Below are 10746 nucleotides of genomic sequence, written 5' to 3'. Positions count from 1 at the left end.
ATCAATTTGGAATGATATGATCCTGGGTTCAAATCCCACCTCATCCCCCTGCTAGTGTTAGTCAGCTTGGGCAAGAGACTTTACCCCTCAACCTCCTCATAGCTCTTAAGTTAAGGGGAGCACAAGGCCTGCCACCCAGGATGGTTGTAGTTTCAGTGTCCAGCACGAAGCACATGGCCCCCCAAAGACTTTCTCTAAACAAAAGCTATCTGTCCCATTACCCCCCACCAGACACAGTGTGCAAGGAGGAGCAAGGTGTTCAGAGCCACTGGGGGCTTTCTTCATCCCGAGCAGGCAGCTTTGCAGCCTGCCACAGAGGCAGGAAGCATTCACATGCCATCAGTACCCAGAGGCAATTTTACCCTAAATCTAAGGAAATTTTAAATTTCAGGGTTCCTTGCTTGCACAATCCTATTCCAAAGGGATTGTACTGGGCCTCCCTGGTGGCACAAGCGGTTAAGATGCAACCTATGAAGCTATCCACAGCCACTGCAGCACGAGTTAGATTCCCGGCAAGGGAGCTACCTACATGGCACAGCAGACCTCGCCTGACTCACCTGCTGCTCCCCTCACTAGTATACTTTGGTCTGCCTGTTCTGTTCCTCACTCTGTCTCTGGTGAATCCTCTCACCCCCTCCCCCCGCACCTCTGGCCTGTACCCCAGTTCTTGTATGCATAAATAAATAAAACTTAAAAAAAACAAAGGCTGAATTTGAAACCTGCTCTCACAAGCAGTATAAGCCTTAGCAGGTTGCCTTGCCATACCAAGCATCAGCCTATTATTCAGTCCACAAGATTATTGCAGGGACTAAAATGGGGTCATGCACATAGTGATGATCCCAGCAGCTGGCCTGAGGTAGACCCTCAATAAATGTTCCTCCTCAGCATCCTTTCTCATCTTGGCAAGGGTAGGGTAGTGGGACTTGAAAAAAAGACATCTGGTTTCCAAGCTCTCTGCCTTCTCTTTCCCCCAGCTTATAAGAGTCCCTTCCTGGGTTTTTTCTTCCCATCTCCCTCACCTCCCCCAACTCCCACACCCACTACATCCTCATAACTTCATAGTCTAAACTCTTTCTCCATGAGCCTTGAGCTACAGATATAAAGTTCAATGTGTTACCTCCACCTGGGGCATCCACATGGTAACAGAATTCAGCTTTAAACCAAAGGTATGAAGTTCTAATTGTGGAATTACAACCAGAGGGGGGACACTTTAACCCAGGGGGGTGGGGTCAAGATGGTAATTGACTTGTGGAGGCTACCCCCACCCCTGGACTTTTCCAGAGCCTCCCCTTAGCTTATCTAGGTTCCCCTGAATCCACGCCAACGTTATAGTCTTTGTGAGGTCACCATGACTCAAGAATCCCCAGCCAATGAGGCCTCTGCTTATATCTAATAGTGAGAAGAAGCAGGAAGATGTTTTTCAAAGAAGGACTTATCTTCAGCCCCCCCTCCCATACCTGGAAATGACCTTGTTACAGAGACATCTCCATAAAAGGGGGAGGTACCATGCTCCCTGCCCCCATTTAACTAAGAATGAAGCTGAGCAGCCAGGTAAAGCTATATAACGCAGAAGGCAGGTGGGCTCTAAAGAAAAAGGAGAAAAGTCTTGCTTCAGCAATGTGGTATGTGTCCGGTACTGCTGGGAAGGAGACATGAAAGGAGAGGTACAAACATGTAGAAACACTTGAGACACTCTGGTGAGAGACACTTGGGGAGGTTGGCAATGGCAGCCATTATCTTGACAATGGTATCCCTGTAACAGTATCTCATTTTGTCCCAGTTTTCTGGGACAGAACCCTTTTCCTATGCTTCCCTGCCACAAGGTGCCTTAGACATGTGGCAAGCTCTCGGGCCTCAGCGGGCCCCATTTCAGGCCAACCCTGTTTGGCAGGGTATTTACCTACCAGGAGATGGGTAATTTGGGATGTTTTATTGGAAAACTATTATCCTTTCTTCTCTTCCATCTCTAAGCACATTAATTCTATTAAAGTTCTTTCACTCAGTCTACTTTGCCTTTGTGTGCATTGATGGCTGTACCCCTTTAGAGCATGCAAGTTTGGGGGTCCTGCGGTACCCCTTGGTTGCCCATGAACCGTTATAGGGCAGCCCCGATACAAAACGGGGTGCCTGACTGTGGGTCCTCACCCGCGCGCTTAGAAAGGACTTATCAATACTCTACTGCAGGCACACACGAAAGGTTAATAAAAGGTTTATTTACAAGGAAGGGCAAATGAGGAAATGTACAACTCAGGGAGAAAAGTGGGAGACAAAGTTTTAAATGCGTCCTATCCGATCCGCTGATCTGGAATCCCAAATGGCTCTCTGAGAGCTGGCTACAAGCCACCAGCCGTGAAGCCAGGAGGTGAGCGAGAAAGAGAGCCCCCCAGGGCCCACATGTTTGGTTATTATACCAACCCTGGCTGCTTAACTCCACCCTCAGGTCCCAGCCACCTTCCCTTTGGTGGTGACAGGATTTGTCTTTCCCAATGTCCTGATGGCTTTGGTCTGGAGTGGGAGTGGAGTCCACAAAGCCTGCATGGAATTAGCTCAGGACATCCTTTTCCCCTAACAATTCCCCCCTAACAGAACGACTTCACTCAAATGCGGACTGAGTTCCTCGCAGTGTATTCATACTTCCCTGTAAAAACCACTCACTTTATGACCTTATGCTCCATTGATCTTAGGGTGACAGCCTGATCCCTAGGAACACTGCAGGGTTTAGAGTACAACTCTTGCAAGGTGAAGTTTTGTAGGCTGGGAGGTGTACGCAAAAGCTTTGGAATCAGGTGATCTGTGATGAGGAAACAGACACACCGAGGAGAGATATTGGCCCTAGATCACAAGATAGGACTTAGCCTGCAAGCAATAATCTTTTCCCTGCTTCACCCAGCCTCCCTGCCCCAGGCACAAATAACAGTGCAGAGCAGGGTGGGAATGGGCCTGTAGACCCAGAACATGAAACCTAGATTCCATGATAAGGAAATAAAGACACTGATCTCTTTCTTTAAAAAAAAAAAAAAAAAAAAAAAGCTTTCTAGCAATAACTAATTAAGAATACTGATGAGCTAGAAAAACTTCACTAAGCACCAATTGCTAAGAGATAGTGGAATCATCCTATCCACGATGCTTTTTCACCTTTACCTAGCTCAGGAAATTTCAGGAGAATCAGTATGTCAGATGTTCTAAGGTCTGCACCCCTGAAACTACCTCATCACACACAGTTCCCATGGATGAGCACCTCATAGTGAATTTCCCCCAGTCCATTTTAGATCTCATTTTTCTGCACCCTCCCCTCTCCTTTCTCTCCTACCTGCCTGCACCTAACACTGCACCTTGGCTCCCTCCCCCTGTTGAGCCAGCATCCTCAAAGCTCCTCCTTGAAACAAGGCCAAGTTTTCTCTCTTGAGCAAAAAAGCCCTTTCCTCTATCTTGCTGCTTACCCAATCTCTCCACTTGCTTGTTAGCCGCAGTCCTAGTAAGCCTCTCCCAAGAACCCTTTCTAACTGCTCCCTCTCCATTTCTGGCCACTTGCTTCTAATTAACCATCAAGTCCTTCCAATTTTGCCACTTGCCAAGGAACAAAACCTGCCACCCCAAAAACACGTCTTTGGCATAAAGATTATTTCACAGGATGGGCTCTAAAAAGTGTGTGGAGCCACCCCCCGCCCCCTGCCTTTTGCAATAAATATTTGTATAGAGGAAACATCTCCCTACATAAGGGGTCTTGCTCAATATACCTGGGAAAACTAATCTCTTTAATGCTATGCTTGGAGAAGGCAAGTTAAACCTACACAACAGTCAAAACTGTGACCTCCCATAACTGACCTCCCTCTTCCCTTCCCCAACTTCTCTTGCTTTGAAGTTGTTTAATTTAAGGAGATAACTTAAGCCATTTTGAATTACTCAGTTTTTAATGAACTTTTTTTCCCTCTTGTCAACCCATCTGATGTTAATTTGATTCTAACCTAGAGAAGCCAAGAGGGGAAAAAAGAATCGCCCCCTCTCCCATGTAAAAACATTTTACAGATTTTTGCTCTTGGAAGTTGTTTCTTTTGAATGTTGGCTCTCCTGGTCTCTTCCTGCTTTTGATCTCCTGGAGACTTCAGGGATTTGTTTTTTATATTTTGTCCCAAGCTTATAATTTTGATTTCTTGGAGGCTTCCTCTGATAAGAACTACTTTGCCATTAGAGAAGTACATAGTCTATGTTTAATGTTATGGGGAAGAATCAGGATGTAGGCTGGGAGCACAGGGGGGAAAAAGTTCACCAGAGACAGCTTGGAGAACAGAAAAACCAGATTTATTGGGATCCACTGCAAAGAGGAGCTGTGGGCAAGACAGGAGAGGCCTGCTGCGCAGAGAGGAAGGGTCCCCACATCATTGATTGGTTAGGATGACTGGTCGTGGGTGTGTCCAGACTAAGGATCTCCATCACCAGCTTAAGGCTGCTTCTCAGGGCAGTCCCATCCACTCCCTTCATCCATTCAAGCCTCCCAAACTTGCTTGCTCCTGGGCAAGGAGTGGGGCTTAGTTTTTCACTTTAGGAATGATATCACGACATTGGATCGCTCTTTTTTAAGATTTATTTATTTATACAAGCACTGGGTATAGTCAGAAGTGCGGGAGGGTGAGAGAATTCTCCAGAGGGGAGAGCAGAGCAGGCAGACTGACGAAGTACACTGCTGAGAGCAGCAGTGGACAGCAGGAGAGGTCTGCACGACATGTGGGACCCTCGCCCAGGCAGCTGGGGATGGAACTGGCGCTGCAGAGATTGCAGGCGGCTTCGCAATCCAGCGCTCAACCGCTGCGCCACCAGGGAGGCCCTGGATCTCTCTTTTTTAATTCCTTCTTCTTTCTTGCTTTCTTTAGGATGACTAACTTCGCCTTCCATCTTTCCCTCCTTCCCCCGCCCCCCCTTACTCTGTTGGGAAAGTACATAGTCTACATCTGTCTGTAAGGTCATGAATGGCCATGGAGCAGGTTTTCTATGATCTCATGCAGACAGGGTAAAGGAGGAGAGAGTCCTGGAGATCTCGGTGGGTTTGCAGGCTTTTATTGGGATTACCAGGTACATGACAGGCAGGGGTGCTGGGGGCCTCCCGGCCCCCAGCAAGTCTTCACTCTGGGCTCTCCGGCCTTCTCTCATGTTCTCTCTACTCTTCTCATGGCTCTGCTTCTCTCTCGGCTTCTGCTGGTGTCCCCATAATGCCACCCTTAAAAGCCCAGTCTTAGCCTAGGTGAATCCTATCTACCTAGGCCCACACCCTAATCCAGGTGCCCGCCATTAGGCATGCATTCGGGACCACAGTTTCCGTCATCTATCCTAATGGTGGGAGGGCAGAAAATGCTGATACTTTTACCTTACCCTACAATCCACCCCCTAAGGGTTTTCTGCCAGAAAGTCTATACAGATCATATATGTTTCTCTTGGCAATATGAACACTGAAGCCATGGCCCATGAAAGTACATAGAATATAACTGAATACATAAAATAAACAGAACGCAAGTCCAGGCAGGGCCCCAACCTAGTGGCAAAAGACTATTGGCACCAGCAGATGATCCACCAAATCTGCTGCCGAAGGCACTGCTCATTTAAGGGAGGGGAACCACTCACAGCATCTACTGTCACACGCCAGGAACTATCAGGCTTCCTGGCCTTCTCTGGCTGTAGTCTTGGCTACAAGCCACACACCGCATCCACCCCCAGGATGCACTGACTCTGGGATTGGTGATTCTATTCTGTTGGGGGTAATCGCCAACCCTCAGGGTTTCTGTCTGCGGTCGCGCCAACACTCGGCCTTCATAGCCATCAATGCAACTCGCAGACCCCTGCACTCAGGCCAACCCACTGCTCAAGCACATGGGTTGGGGATCCAAACTCTACATGCGGCCTCTCTTGGGTCCCCTCTTTGGCTTGGGCTCCACCCCAAGCCACGTCCCCCAAGGATGGGTTCCTCAGCTCCTCACCCTCACTCAAGAACAAGCAGGGCATCACCCACGGGTGATTTTAAGAGACTCACTGGTCTTCAGCATACTTAGGCTGCTTAACAGCCGCTCAGGGCTTCTCAACTTTGCAACAGCTTTTGCCTTCTCAAAATTGGCTTTTTTCCTCTACCTGATGCTGGGCATACACAGGCTGCTTTTGACCATCAAGGCCCACTGGTCACCCCCAGATTCCCATCTCCTGGGGTATACAAACAATAGCATTCTCCCTCAGGGTCCCAAAAACTTAACTTGCCAAAGTTCCTCCACCTTCTGGCGGGATTGTCAGTCCAAGGCCATTAGTCCAAGTCCGTTGGCCTCTCCCTCCATCAGCACTGGCGAGCTCGGAATCGTGGTCCTCTCTTCCCCGACGTTTCTGCTGCCTCAGGGGTCATTGGCTGGTCCTCTCGGGCATCTTCTCCACACAGCTCCTGGGCCTTGTCCACCTTCTGTGCTGCCATGGCACCTCCAGCGCTGTCACAGGCTCAGTCTGCTACTTGTGAGGTCTTCGGAGGGCTCCATACCCGTCTGCATGGATCATCTTGCTGATTTACACCAATTGTAAGGTCACGAATGGTCACGGAGCAGGTTTTCTATGATCCCATGCAGACAGGGTAAAGGAGGAGAGAGTCTTGGAGACCTCGGCGAGTTTGCAGGCTTTTATTGGGATTTACCAGGTACATGACAGGCAGGGGCACTGGGGGGCCGGGAGGCTGGCAGGCCTCCCAGCCCCCAGCAAGTCTTCACTCTAGGCTCTCCGGCCTTCTCTCATGTTCTCTCTGCTCTTCTCATGGCTCTGCTTCTCTCTCGGCTTCTGCTGGCGTCCCCGTGACGCCGCCCTTAAAAAGCCCAGTCTTAGCCCAGGTGAATCCCATCTACCTCTGCCCACACCCTACTCCAGGTGCCCGCCATCAGGCATGCATTCAGGACCGCAGGGTTCCGTCATCTATCCTGATGGCGGGAGGGCAGAAAAGCCTGATACTTTTACCTTACCCTACACTGTCCTTCAGGGTTACTTTTGCCGTTTTAACTTGCCTGCTTTACCTAGCAAAATCTAGAATGAATACCATTCCAAATCTAGAATGAATACCTCCAGAAAAAATTAAAAAACACAGAGACCATAGAAGCATTTAACTCCCATCACCCATCACCCAAATACATACTATTGTTACCCATTTTAATCTATTAGTTTTTTAAACCCTACTAATTAGTCATTATTGCTTTATGCATCAATATTTGTTTCCATTTAGTCAATAGCTTAGTAATATCTTGGCTGATGGGTTTTTCAGTTGCACCTTGAATCTTCCATCTGAAATTAATTTCCTTCTGCTTGAAAACTAGTCTTCAGTATTTCCTTAATAAGAGTTTGTAGTGGTGAGCTGTTTTAGCTTTTGTTTGCCAAATGGACCTCTTTATTTTATCCTCACTCTTTACCAAGCAAGTTCACACCCTCACCCAAAAGACTGGGTCTCTTGCCCTCTGAGGGAAGAATTCACCAGACAACATGAGGTACAGCTGAGCCAGGCAACGCTTTATTAAAGATTCTTGCATGAGGGAGCCAGTACAGATAAGGAGAATTTAGCCTAGCTCCTTGGAGAGAGTTAGGAGGAGGTATTGAAGGGGTAAGTCTGGAGGCAGGGATGCGGGAGCAGCAGCAGAGCTTTCTCTGGGTTGGGCTAGACCCAGACAAGCGCAGAGTTACCTGACAACTGTGTATGCAGCTCCAGCCTTCTCGCTCCAGGAGACTATGAGCTGTCATTAGCTGGATTCTAATGTTTTTGTTTGTTTGTTTAGCCTGGTGCCTCATGGTCAGTGCCTTGGGTCAAATTGTTTGGACAGGGTTCTCCAGTCCGTGATTTAGTACACCTGTTCAAACAGGACTTGGGGCAACTTACCCTACCGGATTGCAGTTTCTTTTACCTAGGTTGTCTCGCATGTAGAATTCTGTTCTGTTTTATTTTTGCCCATCCAAGTTAATATTTCACTGCCATCTGACTTCCATCAACACTGTTGAGAAGTCAGTCTGCCACCTTTTGAGTGATCAATCTATTTTTTCCAGATTTTTTCACTTTGGTGTTCTGCAATTTTGTTAGGACACAGGTTGGGCTGTGGATTTACTTTTATTTTCCCTATTTGGGATGCATTGAGATTCCTAAATCTGGTGATTAGGGTTCATCAATTATTTGAACATTTTTCCAGAAATACTGGAAAATATCACCTTTTCCCCATCTTCCTCCTAAACTCTGATTCGGTGCATGGTAGATTCTCTCTCTCCACTGTTCCCTAACCTCCCTTTCATACTTTCCATTTCTTTGCTTCTCTGTGACAATTTCTGGATAACATGTTTAAATCTTTTCTAAGTATTTAATCAGCTGGGTCCAAGTTAATGTTAAACCTGTCAGTTTTTAGTTTTAATTGTATTTTTTTTCATTTATAGAAGTTCTATTGACTCCTCAAATCTGATTGGTCACTGTATAGTCTATCAGTTGTTCATATTTTCAAATTATTTTTAAAAATTTCTTTAAACATAAGCTCCTATGTCCCACAATTTTGAATTCTAGCACTTTTATGGATCTCATTCTGCTGTTTACCAGCTTTCTGTCATTTTTCACTCATAGTGCCTTGCCTTATTTTCTTACGAGTTTTGGGAAGGCTGGCTGAGCTGCTCATTTTCCTTGAAACTTTGCCTGGGAATCCTTTTAAGACCTGGTTGAAACTGTGTTCCCCTGAGAAGACTTGTTTTTGTTTTCCTAGTCACTGGGGCCCACTTATAGGGGGCTACTTTTAATTAAATTCCACCATTTAGAGTTTGTAGACCCCCCCAGGCAGTATGCACACTTGTGTGAAGGACAGCCTGGGGCTATTCATTCTCAGAGGAACTTTTTATCCCACCATATACTAATATCCAAACAGACAAGCAAGTTTATTTCTTTTTAGCCCTTTCTGAGGGCAGTCTTTGAAGTACCATCTTTATGAAAGTGTATCTAACCAAAATTCCTACCTTGGAGGAGGGGAACCTAGCCTTTATTTTGTCACCATAACCTGCATACCTGCATAGTCATCAAAGTGGAAGCTGTGGGGTTTGGCAAAATTCCTCTGCAAAAGTTGACCTTGACCATTGCTTACCTCTCAAGGCTTCTGCCTTCGTGTCATTTTTTTTTTTGGGGGGGGAAGGGAGGTCTTGCAGATTCTTTACTATTACATCAGCTTAGAGATATACTTTAAAAGACTATTTTTATTTTGTCCAACATTTATTTTCATTGAGAGGTTGATTCAGTGTTTCTGGTTCCTTGTACTGCTAGAACTGTTGCCCATTCCTACCATTTCCTACTACACAATTTCTGCTTTAGCAAATAATGGTTTTTCTTAACTCACAGTGATGTTTCTTACCTCTATACCTTTTCTCATGATGTCCCCTCCATCCAGAATACTCTTTCCCGGGCCTCCCTGGTGGCGCAGGAGGTTAAGCACAGCACTGTGAAGCTATCCGCAGCTTCTGCAGCTCAATCCCTGGTTGGCCAGGGAGGTGACACACGTGGTGCAGCAGACCTCTTCTGTCTCACCCACTGCTCCTCTCTGCAGTGTATTTCAGTCAGTATGCCTGTTCTGTTCCCCACTCTGTCTCTGGTGAATCCTCTCATGCCCCACACTTCTGGCCTGTACCCCAGTTCTTGTAAATAAATAAATAAATCTTTTTAAAAAATGCTCTTTCCCTTCTACTCCCCCACCTACGTCACCTGAATATCCCTTACTAACTGTCAAAACCCAGTAAGTATCTTCTCCTAGAAGTCCTCCAGGATGCCTTCCCCACAGCTGGCTTGGGACTTTCTTCTCTGTTCTTGCAGCATGGATCAGAACACTTAGGACAGTGTGCTGTAAATTTCTGGTTACTTATTTCTCTCACTAAACTGAGAATGTATTAAGAACAGGGATAATTCTTATTCATCTTTGCTTGCTTGGTACCCAAGGCCTAGCTCATACCTGTTACTCAAGGTCTTCAATAAATATTTGCTATAGGGCCTCCCTGGTGGTACAAGGGGTTGAGATGCAGTTTGTGAGGCTTTCCACAGCCTCCATGGCACAAGTTCGATCCCCAGCCGGCCAGGGAGCGGCCCACATGGCTCAGCAGACCTCTCCTGACTGGCCCGCTGCTCCCCTCAGCAGTTTATTTTGGTCGGTCTGCCTGTTCTGTTTCCCATTCTGTCTCTGGTGAATCCTCTCACCCCCACACACACACCTCCGGCCTGCACCCCAGCTCTTGTATACATAAACAAATAAATCTTTTAAAAAAATAAATAAATATTTCTATAGAAATTACTCTTATTCTTGTTAGTAAGCAGACCCCAATAGGGGATCCCAGAACCCCACAAACTTGCATGTTTTAAAGGGATTCTGCCATCTGCCACATAAAGATAAAGCATACTCTTAATTGGTAAGTTCTTTAATATGATTTTGCAAACAGAGGGAAGAAGAGAAGGAGAAGTTACCCAGTGAAACACCCAAAGTCACCCATCCCCTCATGGGTAAATACCCAGCCAAATAGGATTGGTTCAAAGTGGGGACACTGAAACCCAAAAGTTTGCCATGTGTCTAAGGCACCATCTGGCAGGGAACCACAGGAAAGAGGCAAAAAGGGCCAGGCAAGTCTTGGACAAAAGGAGTGAAATTAAAGTACAAGATAAAGGCTGCCATTGTCATCCTCTCCATGTGTCTCTAAGCCACAACTTTCTCTCTGTCTTTTCACTCCATGTTTCTCTTCCATGCC

This window comes from Talpa europaea (genome assembly GCF_964194135.1).
Source record: "Talpa europaea genome assembly, chromosome: 9".
In the NCBI taxonomy this organism is placed as follows: domain Eukaryota; kingdom Metazoa; phylum Chordata; class Mammalia; order Eulipotyphla; family Talpidae; genus Talpa; species Talpa europaea.
The sequence above is the reverse complement of the archived record's forward strand: the minus strand, read 5'-3'. Positions refer to the sequence as shown.